The sequence below is a fragment of the Lutjanus erythropterus genome, chromosome 4 (assembly GCF_056507025.1).
Source record: "Lutjanus erythropterus isolate fLutEry1 chromosome 4, fLutEry1.hap2, whole genome shotgun sequence".
NCBI lineage: Eukaryota > Metazoa > Chordata > Actinopteri > Lutjaniformes > Lutjanidae > Lutjanus > Lutjanus erythropterus.
This window is the reverse complement of record NC_139320.1, coordinates 17,268,004-17,288,002: the sequence shown is the minus strand read 5'-3', so window position 1 is coordinate 17,288,002 and position 19,999 is coordinate 17,268,004.

Below are 19,999 nucleotides of genomic sequence, written 5' to 3'. Positions count from 1 at the left end.
CGCTCCCGCCCTTTATCACACAGAAACCTCGATTCCCCGCAATAGCTGTCTCTCACTCCCCTAATGAACTCATTTTGCACGAAGGGAGAATACCATCTTATCTCTGCAGAGAAGGCCCTCTTCTCTCTCTGTCTTTTCTCCATTGCTCGCTTCTCCTGCCTTCTCAGTTCATATAACTGTTGCCAAGATACACTGAGAGGTCCTTGATCTGTTGTCTTCTCATTACAGGTGAGGAGATGAGAAAGACGAGGAGACAGTAAAATTATCTTTAAGAGTAACTCTTGGCTCCATCAATCATGTATAATAAAAAGTGTATGCACAATGAAAAAAGAGAACTATTGGACCAACTTCAAAAAGTACCTGTTGGTAACACACAAATGAATTAAGCCTTTTCAAATCAAGTTAACAAGTTGTATGAGCACAAACAATTTAAGTCAGATGCAATTAACAATCTACTTTTAAAACACTAATCTGGATAAAGACAACTTAAATTTGAGGCAAGTCAACTTAAGTTTCCAATTTTCCAACTCAGTTGTTTGCTTTACCCAGGAAAAAAAATAGTGCTCTTTAAATACCTAAAAGTTTGGTTTCAGGAAAAGTCGTTTTTATAGCCTTAATTTATTATGTTCGTTTGCTAAATATAATTAATGTGATTGCTAATGGTAACAACAGTCAGTTTGGCTCAGTGTGTTAACGAAAACTTAAACAACACAATTTATCCAATTCACATGGACCATATGTGATCCCAAAGTTGTTGTTTTTTTCTTGCATTAGACTTATGTTCTTTCACCAAGAGAAATTTGCAGCTGAACTTCAGGGGGAAAAATCAAACTATTCAAAGACCCACTGTGCCCTATTCTGAAACATCTGCATATACATCCACACCAAATGTATCTATTATACATTTACATCTGTAAAATGCAAATCTATCTAATCTATTATCACATGTCTCAGTATTGTTTATAACTATTTAAACTGTTGTAATGTTGTTGCACTATCTTTTCATACTACACTGTTTGCACTGTCACTGTTTGCCTGCCTCATCCAAGTGCTTTTTTTATTAGATAGATACAGCAGATAGAGGATGCTACCTCATAATATTTATCTTGGTCGTCTATCTTGTTTATTCTTCTTATTTCATCCTTTTATTCCTGTCTTTATCCTTCCATCACTGTTTCTATTCTTAGTTTTTATTCTTATTTACCAAATATAGCTGAAACAGTTTGATAATAATATAGTATTTAGTGTAATGTTCAAGACCGAGTTTCCTACTGGCTTTTAGGAAAAAAATCTATTCATTGTCTTTCTTGGCTTAAGTGCCAGATGTGACTAAAAATGCCAGATGAACAGTATCCATATTTCTTTCATCACTTAGAGCATAGTAAAATATGAAAGGGCTACAGCAGGGTAGAGGTATATAATGAGTCTGGTGCACAGGAGGATAGCAGATCAAATTAAGGTTTGTAGAAACTGATAGAAGAAATGATTACTGTGTCACTGACACAATGAAGGCAACCAGACTCTTATCTCATCCATACATGGATGCAGAATAGATGATGATCAATGATATAAACAACACTAAAAAGTTGGAGAAATGATTAACTTTGACCATACTGGTGATTTTAGATGTTTAAGCCCATTAAAGGGTAATTACAGCCTCAAATTCTGCTGGAAATCTCCTTCCCAGTATATTTAAAAATGCAACAGAAGAGTGAAAGAGCAACTGTAGGAAGCGTGACCTCATGGCTACTGTCTGTGTGAGGGTCAGCTGATATGGGGTTTCACTGACTGAACTACAAGTCACATAAAATTCACACATTTCCTTGTTCTTTCACATTTCTTTCTTCTCTTCAGGGATTGGTTTTCAGTGAATGAAGTATGCTGTAAAAGTCATCTTGGAAAGAAAACTGCTGGAAACTGGTGAAGCTGCTATGTTCTACACGCTAGAAAGATTGAACCATCTGATAACATTTCTTGGCATTCAAGAATTAGTTTGATCTTTAGCTCTTTGTCACTGTCAGTGAAAACACTTCTGTTTGTGCATGCTTCCAACAGAGCTTATCCGCAAGGTCACAGCAAGATGAACCCGACTGCAGCTAATAAAAGTAATACTGGATGAGTTTGATTTAGGTATGATTTAGGTATGACCTTGTTGTCGATATGCCAACTGGCAAGAGGGAGTAGTCAGCTAATTAGTCACACCAAAGAGATACTGCATATTGTTGCAGCCAAATCACTTAGAACTTGATATCAGAGTTTAATTAAACAGCACAGTTTAAACTTTATTAACTAATTATTTGGCACCTTTGGGGGTGTTATGATGAACATGTTGGCTAATAAATGCCTCATTACACATCAAGCATACAGGCAGCAATGGCAGCATTTATTTGGAGGTGTGTATGGTCACATGACAAATATAAGGGCCAAAATTCATTTTTCTTTCTCCTTTTTTCTTACTAACTCCAGTGTCGTCTGTCTGCTGTTTGGTGCAGGTTGGCTACACACAGGGGGTTTTAATGCAAGATGAGCAGCGAGAGCTATCAAACAGTAAGGCTGGGGGCCATAAAACCAAAACAATTAATTGATAAATGCTAAAAAGCTTGGCAGAGTTAATATTAGAGTGTAATTTAAGCAGAATTCCTGCTAATATCACTAAATGATGACAGGCCTATAACTTTGAAAAGTCCAAAATAAAATTGAATACATAAAGGCAACTCATATTCACTGTGATGGATTTCATATTTCAAGCATATTTCAAGGCCGTTCATGTTGAATTATGAAGTGTAATAAACGGTCAGGGGGTCCGAGGACATCTGGAGGACAGGAAACGACTCTGAGGACATATCTTTTGGAAAATGGTTTTTAAGTTTGTTACCTTACCCAGCCCATTTAAAATCAAGTCCTCATTAACATTACACTTTTGATGATACAGTGTCTGCCCTCACTTTAAGGTCACTAAAGTTCCTATCTGAACACCTCACCCCAGCTGTGATTGATGAAACACACTCTTGCCGTAGTAAAATCTATTTTTTGTTCTCATTTTGTAGGAACAACCCACAAATCTTTAGGGGAACACACAGTATCAGAAAAGCAAATTAAATACACATAATTTGAACATCTTGAAGGTTATAATGACCAGCCTCTGATTCTTCCATCTGTCATTCAGAGCATTTCAAGTCTCCATTGTAAGCTGATTTTTAATGGGGTCATATCCCCCCCTGTTGGTTTTAAGGCATATCATGTCCTTGGAATTAGACTGACTCGCACTGACGAAAGCTGACCACTGGGGGGACAAGAGCTCCATACAGAGAAGGAGAGTGACAGGGGCTCTCAGGGTGTGGGTGAGGGAAAAAAGAAAAAGCTATGGACAATAGCACTGTCATTTATTTATCTAGTGTGTTTGGCAGTGAATTGCAAACATACATACATTTTTCACTGTGCTTTTATTTAAGAATTTCTCACATTAAACTTTAAAGTGCAAGTGGCACAATGGGGTCAAAATGCAACTTGTCAATAGCTTTTATTCTTTTACTATCCAGACTATGGAGTCATAGGAGTGCCATAAAAAAGAATAAATCTGTGAAAGAATAAGAGATCAAAAACTAAACAATATAACTATAAGCATTTTCATTATTTCAGCATTTATTTCCATATATATTATATATATTGCACATAAATTACTATATTTTTTCTGTATATTATTTTTTAATATACATTTAGATTTTTCCTTCATTATTTTCCCTATTGCTTTTGTTTTGCTGCATCATGTGTGCAGGGATAAGCTAAGAGACCCACCCAAAGCCACTTGAGTGACTGCTTGGGCCTTGAAGGAACTGCAGAAGGAAAAAGCATAATGCAAAATATAGGGACAAATAAATAAATAATTAAATTTTACATGTAAAAATTTGTATTTTTTAAAATATATAAATAAAGATATATAGAACAAATCAGTAAAAATGCTTATAAAAAATATTTTATATTTTGTTATTTGTCTTTATTTCCATATTTTATTTTACTTGTTTATTCTTTTATTTATTATTCTTTATATTTCCTTATTTAGTTTCTTATTCTTTTGCAAAAAACCATTTAACCAACCTCACACACACACACACACACACACACACACACACACTGGACTGCGATGCAGTCTGTGGATAGCAGAGCTTTAATTACAAGGAGGCTTGTCTCTAGTCCCACTGTCTCTGTCTTGACACTAAGTCCCTGAAGTAGAATCATCCTCTACTCTAATCCTAATCTTATTTTCCCTACACACTTGCTTTCTCAGTCTCTGCCTGCCTGTTGTGGTCACCTGTCTGCAGAAGATCTAGTTTTCTCTCCTCCTCTTTTGCCCTCTCTATGACTCTCATCTCATCCGCTTGTTCTAATAATTATGATTTGAATATATATATATATTTCTGTTGGTAAAACTTTGTCTAGGTCTTTCTTAAGAAAAAAAATTCAGTGAGTCTCAACAATTTCACTGGAGGGAATGTGGACCCATTTCAGTGGATCATTCACATAGTTGGATTATCAACCTGAAATCTCGTTCATAATTTATATTTTTGTGCCTTTGGAATACTCTTAAAGGTCACAGTAAAAGTGACATATCTTTTGAAGATTTTTAAGGCTCTGAATGAAAAAACAATTAAGTTTCTTGGAGTAATAGTCGATAGTAAAGTGCTGGAAGCCATATAAATTAAATTTAAAAACAAGAACGATTAAAATATCAAAGTCAATTACAATATTATATAAAGTCAAAGATAACCTACTGTGTGAAGTGTGGGGAGATACTTATAAAAAAACACTAATCTGATATTAATCCTTCAAAAAAAAGGAGAATATTCTAACATTTCAGATTATATCTATCAATTAAATATAAAAATGGGGGTAAAACTTGATAAGTATCCACTCCTCCTTCTCCTTTGCAGACATGAATTATTTCCTCTTCTGAACATTTGCTGTTCAGTTCATTTGTTAGTTTTGTTTTTTGTAATTACTTATATGAATGTCACTAATATTCTATCTTCTTTTCTTTTAACATGTTTGAAATAAAAATAGAATCTAATCTAAATCTAACCTAATGTATTTGCTCAGTGAAGAAAATGACTTTCACTCGAGCTACAAAAGGAGACAGCAAATAAATACTGGGACTGTTTTGTTTTTTGCCTGAAACTTTTATAACCATTATGAACTGTACCTGAGCCTTTTTTGTCTCTTCCTTTCACTGATTGTGTCGTAATGTCCAAGACCTCATCTCTTCTGTGTTCCTGCAAAAACTAAAATAACAAAACAGTTTTTTTGTTTTTAAAGAAGGCAGAAACATGAGCTCTGCCTGCTGCTCAAATGTAATGCACACACATACAGCCACACAGTTTGTCTCCACTTTTAGTAAAGCCAAACAATAAATTAATGAATATGCACAGCTGCCTATGTATATGGCTTAACGGGCTACACCCAAACTGCAGGGATGGATATAGCAAGGGGGAGGATGTGGGAGGAATAAGTCATCAGTCATCCTGTCACTTCCTTATTTGCAATCAATTCTGTCATCTGCTTTCTCTATTTTTACCTCCACTTTTTATTTATGTCTCCTCTCACTCCATCTCCCTCCCTTTTTTCTCTTTAATGCAATCACTGCCGTTTCTCTCTGCACTTCCTCATAATCAGTTTTGACTGTATTTTGTTGTCTCACTCTCTCTTTCTCTTCCTCTTCTCCTGTTTTAACACTATAGGCTTACTGGGTGATCAATAAAAAGGGAAAGAAGGAGAAGAAGATGGAGGAGGGGGAACGAACACTGAGGAGGACTGGGAGTGGAGGAGGAGGTGGAGGCAATGACCCAGATAATGCAATGAAGTGAATCAAAATGAGCCTCCTGTCCTAGTATAGACCTCAGTGTCACACCCATTCCCACCTTCCTCTCTGTCCCCACCAAATATCTTCATGTAAAATCTAAAGAATAGTTGTTCTTTCATTGAAATGCAGTGACCATGGAGAAGCCAGGGGGAATTTATGTTATCTTCCTGATTTGACACTTTACGTCAGCATTTTCAAGGCTCCAGGTGAGATATAGTTTGTGTTAGGGTGCTGTACATCACCTCCTTTGACTTTCCTCTCACCATCACCCTCCACACATACACACACACAACTCCCCCTGCTTTCCCACCCCCACCCCCACATCTCATCTCCCTGGAGAGGTGGGGCAACTGAACAACATGCAGCACAGAGATGTAAGATGTAAGGTCAGGTCTTCTTCTGCAGCAGATCTTTCCTGTGTAGGAACAGAAAGAAACACAATAATGCATTATTCATTCTGCTATGTCACCTATCTAATACCCTAATCTATACACATACACATACACACACACACACACACACACACACACACACACACACACACACACACACACACACACACAAGCTTGCAGATACTGTTTAGTATCATTACCTACTGTATTGATCCGTATTATTTTCAGTTTAATTGATCGATTGGTAGTGACCTTTGCATGAATGGGAGTATAAGTGCTCATCAAGCATACGGCAAACCCGTTTGACAGCTGGTCGCTTTGGCGCATGCGCCTGAAACCGGCAGAGCAGTCTTATGTTGTTAAGCCGACCGACACAACAATATGGAAAAATATGAGATTTGGCTTTCAAAATAAAAGCATAGAATTGTCCGCTCAAAAAGACTTTTTTTTAAAAAAAACTACAGAGGCCTAGAAATAGACAGAAAAGAAGATAAGACAAAATTAAATAAATAAAAAATAAATAACTAAAAATACACAGACTTTGAAATCTCAACTTTTCTTTATTACTGTGATTTTTGTTAATGTATGACTAACAGGTAACGAATAACAATGCATAGAATTTAAATGACAAGTACATATGAAGAAAATAAATAAATAAGTTAAAGTACACAAATTCTAAGAGAAAGGGCGCAATCTTAGGAGGTGACTCGGAAAAATTATGTTTATAAATCAAAAACTTTGCAGACTGAAAATGAAATTGATCAAATATTCAAGATCACTTTCATCCCAATTATCATAGTAATATATCTTTAGGATTAAACGAATAGACAAAATTAACTGCTTGGCAATAAGACACTTAACACTAGTTTGGTATATTTTATGCAAGATTTTGGAGTGTACTTCCTTGGCTTTGTTTAAAATACAGTACTTACAGGGTAAAAGTCAAGCCCTTCTTCAGTTAATATTCTCATTTTGAGAACGTTGTACATTTTTTTTACAGTTACAGTTTTTTTTAACTGTACATAAAATGCTATCTCTTAAATAGATTGTTTAATGATTTTTTAAAAATGTAAAATACTTGTGCATATAATAATGCACATCATTTTTTGTGAGATTTCAACTTTCTTTCAGCGTTTTTTTTTAATTTATGACAACATACAATCAAGTGCAAACATAAATGACAAATGAAGAACATAAGGTCAAAATATGAAAAAAAAATTAACGATATATTATAGTATTGTTTTAGCTGTCAACTCTTCCTGGCTTAAAACGTTTATTTTGAAAAAAGTACAAACCGGATGTTGTCAGTAAATCTGTTGAACTTGTTACTAGCGGGGCAACTAAGCAACGACTAGAGAAATAACCTCAGGAGCTCTCGGCGTAGTGTAGTTCGTCCTGCCCAAAATAATGTGTGGTGTCCCGGCGGTGCTTCGTTCTCCGAGGTGACCGAGGTCTCAGCAGCAGCAGCCGGGATGGCGCTGGTCACCGTCCAGCGGTCGCCGACACCGAGCACTACCTCCAGCCCCTGTGTGTCTGTAAGTAACCGCGAACTGCTTTGACATTTTGGCTCACTTTCCTCGTTCTGTCACAACGGGTCTACCATTAGCACAGTTTCACTGCTCGGTACGGCTGTATGAACATGGGTGGCTAACTTCGCCGCTAGCATAGTATTGACCCAAAAGTAACCCCTCACAGTCCTGCAGAGGGATGCAGGTTTGTCTTCAAAGATGAAGTTAACTTCACTGACTCATTCTCAGTTACAATTGTCAAGTTTTTGCAAACAACTAATCAGGATAATGTTAGCACTTAGAGCTAACTGACTTCCTCCCAGAGCCATCAGCTGCCAGACACACGTTTGTAATCGCAGCTTGAAATAACAGTAAAAGTACATATTAATGTTAATTAATGATAATAAACATGGAATATGCTGCCTTCTGTGCCTCTGTCCAATTTGCCATTTGTCATGTCAGCACCACAAATTCAAATTAGCTATCATTACAACCAGGGATGTAATGTATGTCGAATATAGAGATATTGCAATAAAAGATATGTGTCGATATCATACTGAACTGTGACAATATCTACTGTTTTTTTTCCGATTATTATGATTTAGTTTATTCTATTAAATGACTACTATTGACTGCTACATTGTGTTTGTATTGCAGTTGTACACAGGCCTAGTGTACATATTTCAAACATTCCTGGCAAAAGACAGTTCATACCAGTTTGCATGCTTTGGTCATGGGTGGCTACTTTTATTTTATTATTTAAAGAAACAAGGATTTGATATAGCATCCTGAGCAAAGCAAAATAATGAGGAAAATATAGGTGAAAGGGAGAGTGTCTGCAGACACAGACACCACCACACATAAGTAATGATTGAAAAGGGTCCATACGTTGTATTTTTTTTAGGAAAATGTGAATGCAGTGCCTTTAGGCAAAATGCAAAAACACATTTTATACAGACAAAAATGCTATATACATCAATTTATTACTTGATAAAACATTTTTCTTATAACATGTAACATATCATGGACTTTTTTGTGCTGTTTTTGGTATCATTGCATCCCTATTGACTACCATTACCACTGGTAAGTGGAGTGACAGTGAAGGGAGATGATCTGCCTGGAAAGCAGGTTAGTGTGACAGGCTTGTCAGACCCTGTTGTACGTAGTGGGACAGTCCTCCTATCCCCTCTGACACTTTGAGGCTTCCCATGTCTGGCCTGAGGCTCTTCAAACAGACCCAGGCAGGGGTGAGGGTGAGGCTGCCATAGATAAGACCTTGTCTTCACCCAGGAAGAATATGACAAATTGGCCACAGTGGTGTTAGCTAGTCAGTCAGACTTGCTACAGAAGAGACATGATGTTTAAGTACACATCTTGTCGCTGAAGATCTTTATCGCTGGATATTTAACACAACACTGTGCAGAGTTCTGCTACAGGCAGCTCTATTTAACATGAGTCTGTTGCAGTGATTCAAGGCCAGTGTGATGGAGAATCACATGGGACAGCCATGCAAATTAAGGGGAATGCATTAGGAAAATCTGCAGCAGAGATATGGTCGACAAACATCAAAATAATATAATGGCTGGAGATGGTTGTAGAGCTATGCTGGTAGTGCATGAATTGAAGAAAAGCTTCAAGAAAAACAACAAAAATAATATACATAACTTAAAAACATCATTAAGGTCGTTATTTAAGCAGCCACAGCACATGTCACTTGGCTTTTGGAGACATTTGGACATGTGCTTTAAAATATTTCCCAGTCTGTGCCACATCAAAGAAACATCTAACATGAAATATGATTTAAGCTGAATTTATAATTCTTAGACCCAGCAGTGACAGTTTGTGCCTTTGAGGCAGTGAAAGGATCTCAGGCTGAGGTTACCAGCTGCTTGTCATGAGACCCATTTCTGATGGGAAGCAGCCATGTGAGTACTCTTGTGAGATGTCTGGTGCTGAGAGGGGGGACAGGGGGCAGAAAGCTGGGAAAGGAACAGCAAAACAGAGCAGCATATGGAGGAATGGGCTCCAAGAAAAAGACGTACACCTATAGAGGCTCAGCTGGAATACCATGGTAACATCAATGTATCTCTGCCGTCCAGGTTTTCTGGCAAATGAAACTCAGCTTTGACCCATCAATTAATACAGCTAGCATTTAGCCTTCAGCACAGCAGGAGATAGCCACCCTACAGTGCTAGTGTATAGTAATCTGCCTAGCAGCACACCAAATCCCCTGTTCTCATTGGCTATAAGACCACTCCCTACACATCCATGCGGTGGCAATGGTAACCATGGTGATCAGCCTGTACATTATATCCCAGCCATGGCTGGGCTTATTATGGTATGTTGTTTTAATCACAATTTGGAAGTATATGGTCCCAGTAGTGTGTGTGTGTGTGTGTGTGTGTGTGTGTAAGTGAGTGCTTTGCAATGGTGTAATGGTATACTGGTATCACATTTGCCTTTGAAATCTGCTGAGCTAGGCATTTTGTCAGTTTGTCAGTGTGCAGGGGGTATTTGAGTCCATGCATGGACTCTTATTTCTCCTGTGTCACCATATTTTTGTCCTGAAGGCAGGCTGTTTGGCTGCTGATGCAGAGAGCATCATTCAGCCAGCTGCCTCTCCAGGCCTAATCACATCTGTGGAAGCCAGTGGACACAGGGATAGATGAAAACTCCATTCTTCCTCTTCCTCAGGCTTCTGCACCTACTTGCCCACTGCATCAGGCTATCATCCTAATCTTACTCATCCATCATCATGTGTCACCATCTTTCATCAGCACCAGCATAAGCATCTTCATTATTGCTCAGTGTCCCATGTCTCTGTGCTATCACTGTTTGTCCATCCACACTCTATGTATCTGGGGTTTTGTGTGTGTGTGTTGGCCTGTGTAGTAGTGGCCAGGATTGACAGATTGATGCCAAAGAGAAAGTTCCCTGAGTTTTGTGAGGGATTACAGAAACAGGCTTGGATTAAAATTGTCTGTGTGTGTGTGTGTGTGTGTGTGTGTGTGTGTCAAACTGTGCTGGTTGCAGTGGTGGGGGAGGATGATTGCATTTTGGAAAAAGAGAGACAGAGTGGGGAAGGGATGGACACTCAGTGTGGTTCAGCCTTATCCCTGGTCCCTGCTCGGAGCCTCAGTTAAAACACCACGCTGGCCTGGCCTTGAAACTGAAGTCACAGATAAAAGGCTTGAGGTAGCCACCCTCGCCACCAGCCAATGTAGCACTCTTTGAATGCAAGGTTAATTGAGTCTGACTCAGTGTGTGATACAAATAGCCTCCCATATCTTTTTTGTCAATGTGATACAGTGTGTCTTTTCTGAAATGCTACCTGCTGGTACAAGATTGATGTAAAGTGACACAGGTATTGAATAACTTTTCCTTTTTCTTTGATAACAATGTTTTTTTCTTTGCTCCTCCAGGAGTCGGGCAGTGGTGAGGATGACCGTCGCTCTCAGCCCAGGAGGTGAGACCACTTCCTGCTCTGTCATACAGTTTCCTGGAATTACTCTGTTTTTTCACACACTGCCTCTCAGCAGGGTCAGTAACCTGTAAGATGAGACTCAGCCCACTAGGGGGAGGCGGTACATCAGATTTACAGTGTTTCTTCAATCACTGAACCACATTTTCTGATACAGTTCTTAAAACATTAATACAACTGTTGCATTAATGGGAGAGTCAGCATTTTTGTTCTGCTTTGTTTCATTAGGTGCAGCACAAAAAAATGTATCTGCAAAAAGCCAACTTATGCATTAAAGTAAAACTAGTTAATCAGTGCCTCCAAAATGAAAAAATCCATACATCTTTGCTTAAACCAAGACTGTAACAAGAAAGATTCATTGTGACAGTATGACTCCACTTAAATTATTGCCCAATCATAAAGTTAAAGGTCCAGTTTGTAAGATTTACCGTGATCTATTGCCAGAATATGGCAGAAATTGAATATATAATTCATAAGTATGTTGTCATTACTGTATAATCACCTGGATAAGACTTGTTGTGTTTTTTATACTTTAGAATGAGCCATTTATATCCACAGAGGGTGTGGCTCCTCATCCACAGAGGCTGCCATATTGTACCACCATGTTGCTGCAGTAGTCCAGAACGGAAAAACCAAACACTGACATTAGATATGGCCTTTCAAGTTTTTCGTGAGTTTTGCAGACCACGTAGGTTCTCCTACACACTTGGAACGGAAGGGAGAAACCAGGTGTTTATAATCTAAAAGTTTACTGCTAGATGTTGCTAAATCCTACACACTGATCCTTTAAATTACATCTACAGGTAACTGAGTAGTATCCATCAAAACTTTGATCATACAAACACAGTCATCTATATTCACCAGTCTCATTGTTGCTGAAGAGTAGACAGGAAGGTGGCAGCAAAGGGCCACAGGCGGGAGTCGAACCGGTGGCTGCTTCAGAGGACTGACAGCCTCAGTACATGGGGCACACGCTCTACCAACTGAGTTACAGGAGCAGCGCTGTAGTTTTTATAATATGTTCCCTGTTTAATAAGCACTTTACTACAGCAGTAAGTACAAAATATGAAACGTGTTATAACTCTGTGTAGTAAAGACAAATGTCTCAATACAACAAATAGATCTTCATGGTAGACATATCGATAAGAAATAGTAAGGTAGTAATTAAGATTCTTCTGTTCCATTCAGGTCAAACAAGGGACCTTAATTAGTATCACTGGTAACAGCTATGTTTATCCTACAGTTTCATGTCAGTATGGCTGTCAATATGGCTGACTGTCTATTCCTGTGTTTTAGGAGAGTTTGTTTTTTCCGTATTTTCCCTTGAAATACATAATATGTTTCTCACACAGTGGTTTGAGAGTACTTAAGGTCATTTGAAGATTGTGCCAAACAAATGAGAATTAGTAACACTGTTTTTCAATAGTTGTCTTGAATAGTTTTTCACACCGCAAACAATTAATTTCTTTGTGAGTGGTTTTGTTAATATTTAGTGAGTCCATTGATGTCATCAGCTTGAGTTGATTTGCATGATTCCACCTTGTGGTTGTGGTGGAGTAAATGATTTGCTTTTGACGTGTGTATCTGTATCTTCATAAAAGACAAGGACGTCACGCTGTTATTGTCCTTTTGTTTAGATGACTCAAGTGCTGTATCCTGTGCCAAGGCCCTCTACAAAATTTGAATGAAACTCTTAGACTTTGCACAGGACAAGCTGAACACATGGACTTTATGTTTTTGTTTGTTTGTGTTTGATTTATAACCAGCTCTTACTGAACACACAGTCTCTTTATCAATTTAAATGTTATCCCTACATTACAGTCTGTCCGTGGAGACGCTGGCACACAGTCATTAAACAGGGAGTGGAACATCAAAGCTGATACAGCCTTTCCGTCTTTAATGGACTTTGTAAGGGACTTTTGTAGACTAATCTAAGCTTTGAAGTGCAATCTAGCTTTGTCATTGGATTTTTTGTGGTAAGTCTAGCTTTTAATGTACGTAACAGTAATAACTCATGTTGTAGCAGCTGAAAGAAATGATTTATGAGCATATATTTTGGTCATTTTTGGTCAGGTATCGCCCCACCTTTTCCTATTTGGATGTAGGTAATATGGGTGTTTTTCAGTAAATGTTGGGAACTGAAGCCATGGTTGATGTATAGTCTTTCGAACGCTATTTAAGCCCTTGGCATCGATGGATCTTTTTGTTCTGTTGCTTTATGAAGTTAATTTAGAGCAATGTTTGGAACCAACCACTTATTCAGTGTGAACAGCTTTGAACATAAAATCTAACCAACTATTTTTTTAAGTTACCACAGGCTGTACACATCAAATAAAGGGTAAAACTGTATAAGATGTTTGACAGAAACCCTGCGCATAACAACAGATAATGACCAATTTCAACCAGACTTATAAGTGGTCTCTGCCAGTTTGTACCAGTGTCGTCTCAGCATTAATGCAAGAATCAGGGCAGTGCTTCGCTTAGACAGAAGGAGGTTGAACCTCTCTGCTGCGTCATTTTCTTTTTCTTCACCCGTGGGCTTTGGCTGTTGCTCTCAGATTTCATTCATGTGTGTCTTGGAGCCATCCACACTACATAAGTCCAGTGAGACCCTGCCTGGCAAAATCAAATGCATCTGAAAAAAGCCAGTCAGGCTCCCACTGGTCTGGAGTCGTTGGGAGGGTCAAAGTCTCCAGTCCTGAGCTCATCCTTACAGGAGGATAAAGTGCACTAACTGTCATGCTGAAGTAATTTTGATTCTGGCATACATGTTAACAAAGCCATCTCCAAAAATGACTATGAAGAACACTTTTTGGTTGTCTTTGTATTTATGTATGTATGTTAACTAAAGTCACCATTTTTGGACCTTCTGGTTGAATTTACACTCCTGAATATGTAGTAAGACATCAATTTTTTCTCTGCCAGTGGCAAAACATTCTGCTAGGGATGGGTATTGAGAACTGGTACTAAACTGGTACCTGCCAGGTCAGTACAGAAATATTGAGAAGCTCCTGGACAAGTGATACTGATTGGTTACATATACAGCTGACAGGGCAAAACACTCATAAGTGTGGGCTCTCTTCACTAAATTTTAAGAAAATACAACTAAATAACGTAGAAAACAATTTAACTTATTTCAGCGAAAAAGTAACAATACGATGCTGAATGTTGAAGATGTTGAATCTTTTCATGTCATGTCTTTTTTCAGAAATTTACTTGCCTGAAGTCAATTTTTACTTGCCTTACACAGATTGTTCTATTTATTAGTGGTTATCAGATAACATCACAGAATAAAGTTAATTGCCAGGCTGCACTGTAAAAATGAAAAAAGTTCATCTACATTTCTTAATGTCTAAGGTGATGTCTTAAAATGTCTTTTTATCAGTCCAAAACCTGAGGATATTGAGTTTAATATGATAATAAATAGAGAAAAATAGTCAATAATCAAAATAGTTTACCGCTTGCTTGGTTGGGGTAGTGAGCTTCTCGATTAACTAGCCCGACATGGCATTTTACTTGCCTCGGCAAGCAGGCGGTCCTTCTTGTTGAGCTCTGTATAGGGCATGAAACCTGGAACAGAAGAGATTTTATGCTATGTCACACAGATTTGAAAATCGAAACTTGGTGATCTCACTCCTGCAAGCCCTTAACACGCCCCAATAGTGCCAAGAAAGACATGTGGTCCCAATTATCTGTTAGGTAATACCAAAAAGCAGCAGCAGCTGGTGAAGTCATACCCAGGAGTGCATGCATGCACACGCACACACACACACACACACACACACACACACACACACACACACACACACACACACACACACACACACACATGTGGGGCTCATTCCCCATACGCATAACATCATTATAGTCCTGTTTTACCATTTGGCTGGTCTCCCTTGCTCGCCATTTGCTCAGTGTTAGCACAAATCCACACAAACACACTTGCACAGACACGAAGGGTGCAGCCAAGGGCCTTGCTGAGTGACCCCTAATGTGTATTACATAAGAGCTGAGGTCCAATTAACTCTCCACCCTACATATGGATTCAAGTAGAAGTGCAGGCCAGTATATTGTATAGGAGCCACTGAGACTGAGGGGGAGCTTTGGCTTTTGTAGTGCAGTAATATTTTCACTGCATCTTTATTTCTTGCTCTTCTCCAGAGTCTTTGTCTCTTTTCTCTTTCAGTTATTCAGTTGACTACTCACTGACTCATACTCTGCATCTCCCACTCTCTCTGTCAACGTCTCTTTCACACAGACGCACACAAACAGCTGTCTGTACTCCCTGCACCACACCAGTGAAGTATAATGTTACCGCAGTGCAATAATGAATCTCTGCTACACACTGTTGCCTCAGGACTGACACTGACTGTCAAGGACAGTGTTGGAGAAACTTTTTTTCTGTCCAGTTACGAAACCAACATTTGAAGGTTTTGTTCTATTCTAAATCAATCTTTAAATGGTTGGAAAAATGGTGAAAACACTTGATTGATTTTGTTCTGCTTTTACTACTGAACAAAAGAGGTGCTTTCTCTCCTTCTTGTGACTGTCTGCAGGGATATCATGTGATGTAATATGGTTATCAAAGGTTGCAGCATCAAAAGAGTGATACACGCTATTTGTATGGTCAAATTTCCCGTAATACAGCACTCACCGCCTGACCTCTGAAGATTTATGTTCTGTAAATCTTGTCCAAAAAAATGTCCTATGAGGTATCACCTCATAATACTTAGATGGATGAAATGACATCACAGAAATAAAACTTACTGCATATTAGAAACATAAAACTTAAAAGATAACATAAGAGAAGAAAAACATATCAGACTTCCCCATGACAAAAACAAAGGCCATGACTTTATGGATCCCTGTGGATTCACAGGGTCAACGTTTTGCAGTGATGTTCAGCTTGCATTTTTTCCAAATCACTAGTCTGATTTCTCCACAAGACTCCTTATTCTTGCACCTGTCACCCAAAGGACAGTACAGTACTGCTGTAAAGACAAATTCATGCTTCTAAACATCAGAAATGTTAAAGCACGCTAGGGCTGTGCCTAACCTGTCAGCCAAAGCAGATTTGGCGTTTCAGTAGAAATATTTGACGATTCATTTCTCATTTTCATGTAGACTATCATCACGCTTCACTGAGCTGCCAGATTTTTGAACAGGTTTTGGTGGAACGTTCAGGATGACAGCAGCGTTCATGCAAAACAAATCAAGTTAACCATCAGAGCCGATCTGTGCTAACTACGCTAATGACGGATCTGAAATGTGCAACAACATTGTTGCAGACGCTAGATATCTAGTAAAAGCCAGAGACTATATATCGGATTAAAGTGTCTGTAAGCTGCAAATTCACCACTCCTAAGCATAAGGCAGACGACAGCATTACTTTGAAGTCTTAAGCTGGTATTTTACTTTTTGCCTCTGTGAGTGGATGACGATCTGCTAGGGTTGGCGTGATGTAAATTTTGTCATCAGATCAGAGTATGTATGTGCAGACTCTGTGCAGACATCTCCATACTCCTAATTTTTGCAGATATGTCTATTTACCTGTCCATGTGGCCACTACAGACTGCAATATATTGTGCATGTGTGGAATCTGTCATCCAAGACTCCGGGAAGTAGTATTAACAGAACTAATAGGCATTTATGGTGTCTGCAGCAGGCATACATGTCCGATTATGACTATATTCAGGCCTTCAGACTCACCCTGTATTCGGGTCCACAGTTGCCTGTACCCATCACAGACATCCTCACCAAGTGGACGTGATGACTTTGACACAGTGAATGATTTTACCCCAGAGAGCAGCATGAAAGTGAGGACCTCTCTTTGCAGCAACACCACACACAGTCTGAGTAAAAAAAAGAAAAAGAAAAAACAGACAACTTCTGTACTTACACAAGTAATTTTGATAAATTTCTCTGACTGATGATTTGAATCTTCAACTTTGTTTTGCAGTGCCTGTATGGAACAGCACCACTCTTATCTTATTTCGGGCTGTGTCAATGTATTGTATCTTCTGTGCTGTCAGGGGTAAAGAGGGGTGCCATTTAGCTGTTCTGCTTCTGACCTTGTCTGTCCACCGTCTCCCTGCTGTGGAGCCTTTCCTCACACAAACTTCAGTACAGGTCGTAATTTAGGTCATGGTAATGTTAGTTTCTGTTACACTGTAAGCTGTTTGTTTGGGATGATAAAAATATCCTGCTTTTGTTTATTCAAATGATTTGACTAGCCAACAGTATCTATGTGGCTGAGAAGAGGAACTATTCGGTGAGAAATAACATCAGCCATTACCTAACAACAGCAGACTCACCTAGTTGTACATTCTGAGAATTGACTGGCCTCAATCATTTGTGTTGCATGTCTCTTCCTGCACTTTTAAATATCCATGTTATAGACTGGTGCATCAACTTGTCTCTGACCCAGATGCACACAAGCAGAGCAGGTTCGGCAGGCCTAGAACCTATTGAGTCTGCTATTAGAAGAACAAGAAGGTTGAGGTGCAGTAATAAACACCAAGCCCAGGATAAACTGCTTAAACACCATCTCCACATGTGGAGACATGCCTTTTTAAGTTCATAAGCTGTCCCTCTCTCATTTACACTCTCCAGTGGATGCCACACCTGCCTCCTGCCTTCCTACAGCCTATAGCCTACCTACTGTTTAAATATGAAGAGTTCCCTGTCCTAGATTAACGACTACATGGGCATATAGCATATCAGTTCCCACCACTAAAAAGAAAGAGATTGTGCATGAAGTGCTGCATCTATTATGTTGTGCCCTATTTACAAAATGTAGGTTATATGGCAGAAAAGGCATTGTGTTTTTTTTATTGCAGAATTCATGCAGGCCCATGAAATAACGTAGCCTATATAGTGTATCGTGTGTCCTAAATGTAAATCCCAAAAATGATAATCAATCCAAATGAATTCCCTTAACTTTGAGTGGAAATTTGGCAGAGTTACCATAATGCATCAATGAGGGAGCAATGCTTATTACAGAACAGGATTATACTAACAAAGCCCTGCACAAAAATGTATAATTGAAAAAAAGATTACTTCTATAGCATCTCAAACCCAAGAACAGATTTTCAGCTAGTGCTTCTTTGCTGTGTTAAAGTACATGTTACTGTACACAGGCTACTTCTGCTAAAAGGCCTGTCGTTGTCTGTCTTATCTGGCATTCAAAAGGTCTCTCTGTTTCTCCAAGGTTAAGTGTTTCTTTTGCAACAGAGTGGGCTGAGTAGTTAGCAAACATTTGAACTTAAGGCGTAGTCCAGCTGTACTTTGCTTTGTTTTCAATCTAGGCAAGAATTTATATGTTGCTTTTTTTGAAAGTTTTGAGGCCATGTATTTTTAGCCACTGTTATTACTCCATCACACTTCTTTACCTTTAGCGTGATTGACATAAGAAGATGGAAGAAGGGTTTTTTTTTGTATATTTTTTAGGAGTGCACAATATGGATTTATACATTTATAAGGAGATTTATAAGGAGCTTCTCATGGCCGATAATTTCACATTTTTATTTTTTAAAAGAAATTCACATAACCTATTGTAGTGTTGTCAAAAATATTGATATATCTATGCTGAATATTTGAAATGCCCCTCCTCCTCTCATTTACTCACAGTGCTGTCTTCTTCTCATCACTCATCTCCTTTGCTATATATGTTATCATGTTATAACCTTATTATATTTACTTTTAAATAAAAATCTAAAACTTTATCCCTCTAATGTTGAGTAACTTTTGCTCCATGGTATAAAAAATGGCACCAAATATCAATATTTTTCAAGGTATTATATTGAAAATAAAAATTCCAGTCTTGTGATAACACTGACCTGTATTTTTTGCACACCTGTGGTTAAAAATGAGGACGTAGTTAGCAAAGATTGATGATTTAATATTCCATCTACCAAATCTAACCCAATCTAACTAACATCACTATTACAACAAAGAAAAAGAACAGTTCAGACTCGCAAACGTTTATTTTTCCTAATGAATGAATGAAAAAAAAAACAAAAAAAAAACGTCACAAACAATGTGGCTTTTACAGAGCATTTTGCCCAAGAATTCAAATTAAAAGCTTTGAAATAATCAGTTATTATAGCCAATGTTTCCCAGTATCAGCCAATAATTTATCTGCCCCAATATTTATTTTGCATCCCTAATATTTTTTAAGACACAGTAAATCATAATGCAGGTTATATACTGTAAGGTGAAAGCATAGACTCAACTTGTGTGTCCTTGTGTTGCACAACAGTATGCTAAGTATGCTCTTCTTCAGCTCAGTGCTTAACCATTGGCTTCATGCACTGACCAAGGAGGGAGCAAGATGGTAGGGCTCACTTTAGGGGGACTCCCTTTCACATACACACACCATTGATCTGCATGTTCCTGCCTATTCCCATCAAGTGACTAAGGATGACTTGTAGCGGAAGACGATTGTGCAACTTGTCCAGGGCTCAAACCGCACCACAACAGACTCTCATGTTGCCAGCCCGCAAACAAATGAGTTCCCTCTGAGTGCTGGTAAATTTGACGACACTAAACAGAACCACATGACAAGAGTGCTTGAGCTGCTATGTGTGCATGTGGATTGTGTGGTCACAGTTGCTGTCGAAGCTCATTGGACAGCCCACCTTGTGATGCAAGAGTTGTCTATAGGAAGGTGAGACAGAGTAAAGTGTGGTGTGACGGCAGGAGTTTCGTATGTGATGTAATCAGTTTAGCTCTGGGAGAAACACATGTGGACTCTAGTGTTAAA